We start from the raw sequence: 11327 nt of genomic DNA on the forward strand, positions 1-11327 counted from the left end.
TGTATGTCCAAGCTAATCTCTATATTATAAGGGAATTTCTGGGGTCTAAACATTTACTCGAAATGGAGGGAGTATTTATATGAAAAATTATACTTCCTTCGTTCATTTTTACTCGCAACGTTTGTTTTTTTCACGCATCATCGTTTTCCGGCAGGTAGGCTCGCTCAGTCGCTCACTTCTCGCTGCTGTCAACTACTCGACTGGTGAGGTGGTGAAACATTGAGTGTACCTATGAGGCAGGGAGGGCGTGAGGGAGGAGGAAAGGTGAGGGGTCAGCGATTCAGTTCTGGGCGAAGCGAAGGGGAGTTTTGACGGTGGTGGAGGAGGCGATGGATTTAGGAGGTGGTGGTGGTGGTTGGGCAGTTAGTTATAATGTGAAGAAAATTGATTTGGGGAGGAATCGATTTCAATGTTCTTTCAAAGAAAATCAGAGTTGGGGAAAGAAAAAAGAAATGGGTGGGTTGATTAGGGAATTAATTGGTGAGTTAATTAGACATTAATGAAATATGTCGTTTATTATTTGGTGTATTAAGTATTGAAATAGGGGTAGTTGGGGTATTAAGTATTGAAATAGGGGTATTTTATGTATTAGTGAAACTTGATAGGCATTTAATTGGTGAATTATGGCAAAACTACTTGGTATTTCATGGAAAATTCGATTGGTTTATTATAGGGTCAATAACGTCATTAAAAGTACTTGGTGTATTAAGTATTGAAATATGGGTAGTTGGGGTATAAGTATTCAAATAGGGGTATTTTATAAATTATTGAAACTTGATGGGCGTTTGGTGAATTATGGAAATACTCGAGGGTATTTCATGAAAAATCCGTTAATTTTATTTGTTACATGTACATAATTTTGGCGTGCACAATTTTTTTTTCCAGGAGAAAACGAAATTCATAAAACACTTTTATAAAAGAGCGATTATCACTTTCTTAAAAAAAATTGCGGACAGATTCAACGTTTTTATTCCCATGACATTGCTGGGCTACATACATCATACATGTATCTAAATGCATGTAATGGTTTAAATTATACATTATTCACATTCACATTCACATTCTATGATGGATTGTTTATATCATTGTATGTTATTCACATGCAACGGGTAAATAGCTGTTGTAAAAAAAAACGTTTTACAATATAGCTTTAAACTGTGAATGTTTGAAGTGACGGACTATTAGGAGTTGGAGTTTAGGGTGGTAGCCCATGTCTTTTTCTGGGATCGAAGTTGTTACCATGTTCTATTTTAATTAAAGGGTTCCTCGATATCGTAGGTCATGAGAATACGGAGTCTCGCCTGTATTTTGTCTTCCAAAAGGAACACTATTTCAGTTAGACAACTCAGTCCATTGACTAATCCATTTAAATTAATTGCTATTATAAGTTAGTCTAGTAAAAGTTATTTGTGAGTCTTTATGTTGTTACTTATTATTATCTATTATTTATTAGTATCATGTTAGGATTGTTTGATTATTAGTATCATGTTAGGATTGTTTTTATTTAGTATGTAGTACTCAGCTTTGCTGATTACGTGTTTTTGTTTGTGCATCTTGATCATGGCTATGCCTTATTGATCATGTGATGACCCATTTCGGTGATAGTCTATAAGGATCAATAAGCATTGTCCATTTATAGGTTTGAAGATGATGCATAATTGGGTTCGGGAATGGAGAGTTTGTGTAGTTATTTATAATTTTCTAAGTTGACCTTGGATTGTATTTATTTAAGTTGACCTTGGGTTGTTTTAAGTTGACTTTGGATTTTATTGGTTGGTTTTAGAGTTGAGTTATAATTGACTATTTATTCTATAAAGTTATTATTATGTTTTCCGCTGTAAAATTCCGAGTAAGTCGATATATTTTCTCACGGGCAATAATGCCTTGATAATTATCTATATTTTATATTAAAAGGGTACTTTAAAAAAGAGAGAATTATCGAGGTGTTACATGTAGCGAGAACTACAGAAATCAAGATAGTGAAAATTAAACCCACATTTAACCTCCTACTCGGACGCCCCTGATTCCACCACTTAGAAGGTGTAGCATCAACTCTGCATCAAATGGTAAGGTTAAAGTTCTTGTCCCACATCATAAAATGTAGACATTAACATCACACGAGAACATCTTTGCGCTTGGGGCAATGACGCAGCTAGTGAGGTAATAACCGAGGCGCGTCAATTGCTGGTTGAAAACTATTTCCAAATCCCCTCTTCGGCCTTGGCTTGACCTTGGCCGTCGAGAATTTCTGGAAGGGCTCCCTCTCTTGAGGGTAAAGCCTTACAATTCAAATACAAAAATTCTTCTCCATATTCAGTATGCCAAATCAAACCTGCTTGTTCCAGAATTTGCTTTCTATACTAAGGATAACCTCACCATGATAAACCTGCTGCTTGAATCTTGGCCTTCCTTAACTAACTCAAATCATCAGTATAATCAGTATAAGAATAAAAATGGTACTCCATAGCATTTTGTGTTTGTGTGTATTCATTTCTGTATAATTGAACTTCTAATTAGTATCTTTAAAGATGTTCATCCAATATATTTCCTACAACTTGGAGACTGTCTGCTGTTAATTTGTTATACTAGATTTTAGCCCGTGCGATGCACGGATTCTATTAAATTGTTATGTTTAAATAAAACTCCTATGTATATATACCAATTTTATATACTTCGTATTAGATTAAATTATTTTTTGATTTTGTATTAAATTTCATTTTAGATTTAAAATAAATAAATTATGAGAGTGTTTGTTTTTGGATAAAATTGTATATACGTAATATTATTAATTAATTAATTAATTAAAATATCTACCTGGCGTTTAACTATTTATCTACGTGGCACTCGACTTTTTTAATTCAATATTAATTTTGAAATCTTATTTTTCATTGGCCGAAACCATTAGATTCTCTACATGGCGCTCTAATATTGGATAATATATTTTATTTATTTTATTTTAGATTAGTGTTTGATTTTGAATGAATTTTATTTTAGATTTTTTTAAAAATTTATTATAGTGTTTGATTTCAAATGGAGTTGTATATATTAGTAATTAATTAATTAAAATATCTACGTGACACCTAATTAATTATCTACATGGCAATCGATTTTTTTAATTCAAAAATAAATTAGAAATCTTATTTTTTATTGGCCGAAACTATTAGTAATTCTAGGTGGCGCTCTAATATTTCAGCAAATATGCCTCCTTTATATATATATATATATATATTAGATTGGTTAAACCAAAAGCTCAAAATCAGAACGTCTGACTTTAATTTCCTTAACCTGTAGCATTAGTAATTCAATCTTAAGAGGACAGGTTACACATGCATGACGTACGTCTATGAATGCTTTATTGCATGATGTACATCTATGCATGTTTAAATCTTTACATTCAGTTTTCTTGACCTAGTCGACGAGCCTTAAATTCTTAAAGTTAATAGAATACCATTACTGAAAATTATATAGGCGATGTAGATCACACCGTTTAAAATTAGATCAATTAGAAATCAAAAGATTTGACATTTTTTCCATTAAGGTTATTCGAGTACACAACTTATCATTTGTTGTTATCTATTACTATATACTAAAAGAAACACCAGAAATAACACGTGTCAATTCCTGGTGTGAGTTTTTTCCGCCAAAAACCATTTCCCCAAAAAAGTGTATCTATTTTTTTTTTAATCTTTACATTTTTTTAAAAAATTATTTATGTATGGAAACAAAATTTAGTTTATAAATTATGACAATAATAGATACAACGTAATAATAATGATTCTAAATTGGTAATATTTTAGTCAAATCGCTATATTAAAAATGAAAAATAAATCACTCAATAGTTTGGTCAAATTACCATATTAACATTTTAAATATGCACATTAGATGAATAAATTTAAACGAGTATGTTAAAAATGTTATAACTATTCAGTAGTTTGGGAGATACCGTTAAATATTTTGTGAAAAAAATGATCAAAATCCGTGCGTGCACGTGATCTATTTTAGTTTCAGAGCTAAAATATTGTACAAAGTTTTAGGCTTCAGAAAAATAAGCAGATTGCTCCCACATAAGAAAAGAAGAAGATACAAGCTAGAATAGCGGTATAAATAAGTTGCCATCATTTTTGTTAAACTCACGCAGCCACGCAGTGAGCACAAAGCGAACTATTCTTTCGCCTTTTACTAAAGAATACCGTGTGCTCGCTGTATTTCGTGGCATACGTTTATTTTTGGAGGGAGTTCCATTAGGAGCTTCCATTAATACAGTATCACTTTTCAAGTACCGTGGAATGAATTAACACATACCATAGGAAATATTAGGTGGGAAAACATGTTTTATAAGTCATGTTGTAATAGCTACCATAGGAATTCTTATGAAATTTTAGGTGGGAATGAACTAACAGCTACCATATAAACTCTTATGTGAATTATGCGGAGTTCCGAATGCATTTCTAATTTGATCGAACTTTGATAAAATTTTTGTGCAAGTATTGTGATAAATGTAAGAAGTGGTTGATCAAGGGATTATAAGTCATGATCGGCTTTACTAATATATCTTTTGATCATGGCTGACATTTTTTAAGTCATGTTGTAATACCCTAAACTGGAAAGTGAAAACATATGGTGTTCGCTAACAAGACCGGGAAGAAAGAAAACATTACAGAAGACTTTACAAAAAGTTTTGAAGTGGAGCTGAGCAGAAATGTTAATTGGGACGTAGCTGTGCACTGTTGAACTTTCAGAGTATATCCAATACGTTTCTGTCTAAAAGATGCACCTTTGGGAAACAACGCAATAAAATATCATCAAAGTACTCCATATAAGACTATAAAATACTCCCTCCATCCCTTAATACTCGCACCGGTTTGACCGGTGCGGAGTTTAAGACATTTGAATTAACTTATTAAGGGACGACTCGAAAAGGAAAACGGTGCGAGTATTAAAGGACAGAGGGAGTAACCAAAATAGAGAATTTTGTTTTGTACCATGCATTAGGCTAGCTAGTTCTTAAATCTGTTCTGAACTTAATTGGTCTAAAAATATAGGGAATTAAATGGAAGGACCAACGCAAATGCAGTCGCCAATGCCATAAATATAGGGAAAGGGAATGGACAGGAGCCGCGCGAATCTGAAGAACCTCATCCATAAAAATGCACAAGTTATAGAAGCTGGAACCATAGATGTTCTTACTACAACCAATGCCATAAATATAGCTAGTTGAATATGAAGAACCGCATCCATATAAAACTGCACGAGATATAAAGGCTTTAAATCCTCTCCTAAAATCCTATTTTGACATTTTACTATTTTCATTTTAACGTAATCCAGTTCGAGAAATAATATGTTTTGACATTTTCCAAACAAACAAAATCTTAAGAATTGAATTAGACTAAACTAACTGAATATTTAAGAATTGAATTAGACGAGGGCCGCGCGAACGCAGGCCCTCACTATCACAAATTATGACGTAGACTCTCCCACTTGGGGAGATCTTAGGCTGATACCCGTCCTAAGTGCAATGGAAACCATCAGCCTAGGCCATGAGCCTAATTGATCGCCCATAGACCTCGTCCAGGTAAGTAAGTTTTACAATATTCACTTTTCTATTTTATACTAGATTCATTTTGTAAGAATTATGCTTTTCCGATGTGGGAATGTTGTATTAAAGATTGTCAAAATGTGAACCGATCTGACCAACATCCGATAAAAATCGAACTAACCCGGATAAAAGGATCTTACATTCAATCAAGGATGAGTACAATGGTCCCGCACAAAATATTATTCGATTATACCCGAATTTGTTATACAGTCAATCGATGACCCGATTTAACAAACCATGGGGTGTCTACATGGATGGATACTCCATATTGGTTAAAATAACCAACTATTCCATGACAGTATTATAAAACAAAAAAATAAAGTTTATCAAATATGGGGTTGGATGGGCTGATAATTAATCGAACTTTTTTGTTACTTAATATTAATGTTTACGGAGTAGTTTTTATAGTGTGAATTAAAAAAAACGCACATACTCCTCCTTATTCTTGAAAAAAACAATAAAACGGCAAATTCGACTATGGAATTTAAAGTTTCTATTCATATGCATTCCATGCCCTCAACAAAATGTACTTTTTATAACGGAGGAAGACATATTACCTATAAGTGAGTGACGAATATGAGTGACCTTTGTTACACACAAGTGTGCGTCTTTAATCGCCTCTCGAAACCAATGATTTACCTCGAAACTCTTAAAACACAGTGGATTCATATCACGCCACTAATGACATTGTGGGTATCCCATGGAACCTTACATACCCATTTAAATGAAATTGATAATGTCTGATGGTTATCTTCAATAATTAAATTAGAGATTGTTGTAAACTTGGACACCTCCTCTCCCTGGTTGGCGATTCAGCATGAAACTACAACCTCAAAAGCCGACCTTTCATTTTTTAATTTCGAACCATCAAAATTTAACTTTACAAAGTTATGAGAAGGAGGGGACAACTAACCTCCTTGGTGTTTTTCAATACATTTGTTGTGAGATTAGAAACTCCCTTTGGGTTATTTAAACCCAAATGTCTTGCTGCTAACCAATCTTGATAGGCATTTCTAACAAGAATCACAACTGGGCTATACTGTAGAAACTACATTACAAAATATAGTTTCTTTTGTAGTAAGCTAGAACGATCCGCCAAACAAAGACTATGTTCAGTGAAGGAAATGTATCCTTCACCCAATGTGCATTAGTCTAATACCAAGGTTTAAATTAATTATGAATAATTAATTCAGCAAGATCAAGTGATCGGAACAGCTAGCTGGAGCAATGTTTCCCATCAGTGATTCTAATCCTTCTTAGGCTCACATCTTACTCTTGACTAAACCTACAAGGTCACACCAATGACATAAAACAGATCGTTGGATTAAATGAATCGGAAATTCATTCAATTGCTATTCGAGCAATTAGTTCGGAAAATATAAATATACAATAAGACGTTGGATCGTAATCGTATATCGTATTGAGTATATTCGTAAACTAGGCCAAACGAATAAGTGTATGGTAAGACGAATAGATTGTCAAATTACTATATGATAAGCATTGGCCAAAACGCCATCGGACACACACGAGGACCAGCCCACGAGCCGAGTACGCGAAGCATTCAAGGCCCGTGGGCGGCTTGGCGCAACAACAAGGGCAGCAAATATATTTTTTCGGGAACTTGAAAATAAATAATACTTCGTATAAGTTAAAAGGAGAAAAAAAATCCCTATCAATTTATCTAAACATGTTAAAAGAAACTAGTGGCTGCTATTTTTGTTTTTAAAACAAATGAACTGCTAAGAAGTGACGTATGCAGGATTTTGAAATAAGGTAGACATTTTCTAATAATAAGTATGATGTAGACATAAAATAAAGTAGTTCTTTTATAAAAGTACTATTTAAAAATCGGTAGACATTTTTTAATACGTATGACGTAAAATAAAATAAACTAGTTCTTTTATAAAAGTACTATTCAAAAATCGGTGTCTATGTAAGCATATAATATCTCATCACACTAATTATTCATTACATCGGAAAAAAGTATTTGCCTATATTAAGTTATCGTACTCACGACCTCCCTTTAAACCTATGGAATACAACTTAAGAAAATACTTCACATAATTCGAGTTGTTCTAATTTTCTTTATTGAACATGTAAAATCCATTAAGGTAACCTCTTCATTTCTTTATTCATTTTAAAATATTTGTGTATATATGATACTCCGCATTAAATACTCGCAACGTTGTGATTTCTACACTATTCACATATTATAATTTGATCATTGTTGGTGAGTTATACGTAAGATAAAACATATTCATGTGAGATCTTGTTAGATTCGTCTTAATGTGTATTTTCAAAATATTAATTTTTTATAATTTTTGCTTAAAGAGAATTAAAGATATTAATGATCAAATTTGTACATTGACATGCGTGAAAGTGACAAACATTGCGAGTAAAAATGAACGGATGAAGTAAGAGATTATCCATATAAGAGCACATTTTTAAGGCAAAACTTAAATCTTAAAACATGATAATACTCCGTACTCCATAAAGAGAAGTAAATGCATTGACAAACTAGTTAGAGGTTTAGAGCCCGAAAAAATAACAATAAATAAAAATAAAACTACTGGCGCATGGTTTCTAACTCAGGTTGCTCGAATACATTGATTGAGTGAGAATGCCAACTAAGGGCCCGTTCAGTATCACTGTTAGTTTCCAGTTTTTGGTTTTTTGGTTTTGTAAGTCATATGATTTATATTGAATATCAATTAAAACATAGTCATACCTATTGTAATCATGTTAATTTTGAAAATTGACAACAAAAAACTGGAAACTACTTTTTGTGGTTTTTATATTTTGATTTTTAGTTTTGTAAAAAACAGAAAACAAAAATCGATACCGAACGAGCCCAAGCTAAACCTTTGACCTTGTTATTATATTCAACATATTACTTTTAAAGAGGGTATTTGTCTACCCACTTTGCAACATAGACAAGCTCCTCCTACCGAGATCCTTTTATATTTAGCTTAGTGGACGATAGCCGACTACGTTAAAAGCTTGGACACTTGTAGCTACAAAGTTGGAGGAGCATGAATAAGGTGCGTGCTATACTGCTATGCTTTGATTTTGCTTCCGTCGCAGTCTAGCCGCCTCAACTACGCTAGTTGCATAAAATACAGAAACCTCAATACTGAGGGTCAGAGAATGAGAGCACTGTGCGGTAACCTGCTAGGATTGTAAGGTTCATGTTCTTGTCCCACATCATGAAATGTAGACATTAACATCACATGAGAATATCATATAAATGAAAACTTTATTTCATTCAAGTTATCTTTGCGCTTGGGGCAATGACGCAGCTAGTGAGGTAATAACCGAGGCGCGTCAATTGCTGGTTGAAAACTATTTCCAAACCCCCTCTTCGGCCTTGGCTTGACCTTGGTCGACGAGAATTTCTGGAAGGGCTCCCTCTCTTGTGGGCAAAGCCTTACAATTCAAATACAAAATTCTTCTCCGTACTGACTATGCCAAATCAAACCTTAGTAATGTGGTAGTCTGGTAGACTAAGACATGCCAGAGTGGTTATCGGCTTATCATGTTATAATCATGCTGTTTGAATTCTTGGCCTATATAAGTCTTGGAATAAAAATCTCAAAATCAGAACGTCTGACTTTAATTTCCTACAACTTGGAGACTGTCTGCTGTTAATTTGTTATATTGCTCAAAATCAGAATGTCTGACTTTAATTTCCTGCAGCATTAGTAATTCAATTCTTAAGAAGACAGGTTACACATGCATGACGTACGTCTATGAATGCTTTATTGCATGATGTACATCTATGCATGTTTAAATCCTTGCATTCAGTTTTCTTGACCTGATTGACGAGCCTTAAATTCTTAAAATTAATCGAATACCATTACTGAAAATTATGTAGGCGATGTAGATCATACAGTTTAAAATTAGATCAATTAGAAATCAAAAGATTTGACATTTTTTCCATTTAGGTTATTCGAGTACACAACTGCTCATCTGGAAATAACTAAAATATTGTGGCTTCAGAAAAATAAGCAGATTGCTCCCACATAGGAAAAGGAGAAGATACAAGCTAGAATAGCGGTATAAATAAGTGGTCATCATTTTAGTTAAACTCACGCAGCCATGCAGTGAGCACAAAGCGAACTATTCTTTCGCCTTTTACTAAAGAATACCGTGTGCTTGCTGCATTTAGTGGCATACGTTCATTTTTGGAGGGAGTTCCATTAGGAGCTTCCATTAATACATTATCACTTTTCAAGTATCGTGGAATGAATTAACAGTTACGGAGTACCATTTAACTGGGAAAGAATGTTCTTAATTTCGTAGGTTTGGGTAATTGTCATTTTCTATAATTGACAAGTTTGTTAGGGTTATTAATTTCCCAACATTCGTCCAAACCTAACAAACTTCTGTTGGTAAACGGCTGTTGTTAAAAAATAGGCGAGGAAAAAAAAGTTGTTTTGAGATGATAGGGTTTGCTAGGCTGCTAGCTTCGATACCATGACAAGTTTGTTAGGGTTATTAATTTCCTTGAGTTTGTATTGCACAGGAAGTAGCATTATATACTACAGTATTAGCCACGGGCTTTCCGAGACCTAATATACTAATTACAAGCTTAGTCTATTAAAGCCCAAAATACATAATATATACAAAGCCCTAATACCCCCCTCAAGTTGGAGCATGGAGATCACAAATGCCCAACTTGCGAAGTAAGTACAAGAATTTACGCTTGCCCAATGCCTTCGTGAAGATGTCGGCAAGCTGATTGTCTGTAGATACGTGACTAGTGGTAATAATACCCTCTTGAATAGCATCCCGTACATAGTGACAGTCAATCTCAATATGCTTTGTGCGTTCATGAAAGACAGGGTTTTGAGCAATGTGCAGAGCGGACTTACTGTCGCAAAATAAAGCCATGGCCCGAGGATGATTAACACCCAAGCAATGAAGTAAGGATTTAAGCCACTTCAACTCCGAAGTAATGGTTGCCATGGCCCGGTACTCAGCCCTCGCAGACGATCGAGAAACGATATGTTGTTTCTTGGTTTTCCAAGATACGGGTGAGCCACCGAGAAATACTAACCAACCAGTGAGAGATTGCCGAGTCAAGGGGCAACTTGCCCAATCAGAATCACACCAACCCGACAAAGTAAGATCACAGTCAGCCCGAAGAAGAATCCCTTGTCCCGGGCACCCTTTCAAGTAACGTACAGCTCGAATGGCGGCATCCCAATGATCCCGACGCGGTGCTTGCATAAACTGCGCCAATATGTGAACTGTATAAGCCAAATCAGGGCGAGTGAATGACAAATAAATAAGGCGTCCTACAAGACGCCGATAGGGTTCCGGATCATCAAGAAGAGCATCACTTGCAAGTGCGAGATTGTGATTTTGTTCGATGGGAAATCCTGCAGGTTTTGAACCCAATAATCCCGCTTCGTCAATAATATCAAGTGTATATTTCCGTTGGCAAAGAAAAATTCTCTCCGGACTACGGGCGACCTCAATGCCCAAAAAATATTTCAACACACCCAGATCTTTCATATGAAAACATTCGCCCAAAAAGTGTTTGAAAGAAGCAATAGCGGAAGAGTCATTACCAGATATAATCAAATCATCAACGTACACAAGCACATTAAGTTGAACCTCGCCCTTTGTGAAAGTGAAGAGTGAATAATCTGAATAGGACTGAAGGAAATCATAACTCCGTAAAGATGCAGCTAACTTAGCAAACCAAAACCTAGGGGCTTGATTC

At 34.6% G+C, this 11327-nt stretch overlaps 5 non-coding genes across 5 annotated transcripts; 4 read left to right on the forward strand and 1 right to left on the reverse strand.

The window, feature by feature from the left end:
- Positions 1-2125: 2125 nt before the first annotated feature.
- On the forward strand, positions 2126-2280 carry LOC130466380 (U4 spliceosomal RNA). The gene has a single exon (XR_008926613.1). It is a non-coding gene; the product is annotated as a U4 spliceosomal RNA (small nuclear RNA).
- Positions 2281-4136: 1856 nt separating this feature from the next.
- Positions 4137-4251, forward strand: LOC130466393 (U5 spliceosomal RNA). The gene has a single exon (XR_008926627.1). It is a non-coding gene; the product is annotated as a U5 spliceosomal RNA (small nuclear RNA).
- A 1169-nt stretch (positions 4252-5420) lies between these two features.
- On the reverse strand, positions 5421-5580 carry LOC130466441 (U1 spliceosomal RNA). Its single transcript, XR_008926670.1, has one exon. It is a non-coding gene; the product is annotated as a U1 spliceosomal RNA (small nuclear RNA).
- A 3288-nt stretch (positions 5581-8868) lies between these two features.
- On the forward strand, positions 8869-9023 carry LOC130466376 (U4 spliceosomal RNA). Its single transcript, XR_008926609.1, has one exon. It is a non-coding gene; the product is annotated as a U4 spliceosomal RNA (small nuclear RNA).
- A 667-nt stretch (positions 9024-9690) lies between these two features.
- Positions 9691-9805, forward strand: LOC130466404 (U5 spliceosomal RNA). Its single transcript, XR_008926638.1, has one exon. It is a non-coding gene; the product is annotated as a U5 spliceosomal RNA (small nuclear RNA).
- Positions 9806-11327: the final 1522 nt, after the last annotated feature.

This window comes from Spinacia oleracea, chromosome 1 (genome assembly GCF_020520425.1).
Source record: "Spinacia oleracea cultivar Varoflay chromosome 1, BTI_SOV_V1, whole genome shotgun sequence".
NCBI classification, from domain to species: domain Eukaryota; kingdom Viridiplantae; phylum Streptophyta; class Magnoliopsida; order Caryophyllales; family Amaranthaceae; genus Spinacia; species Spinacia oleracea.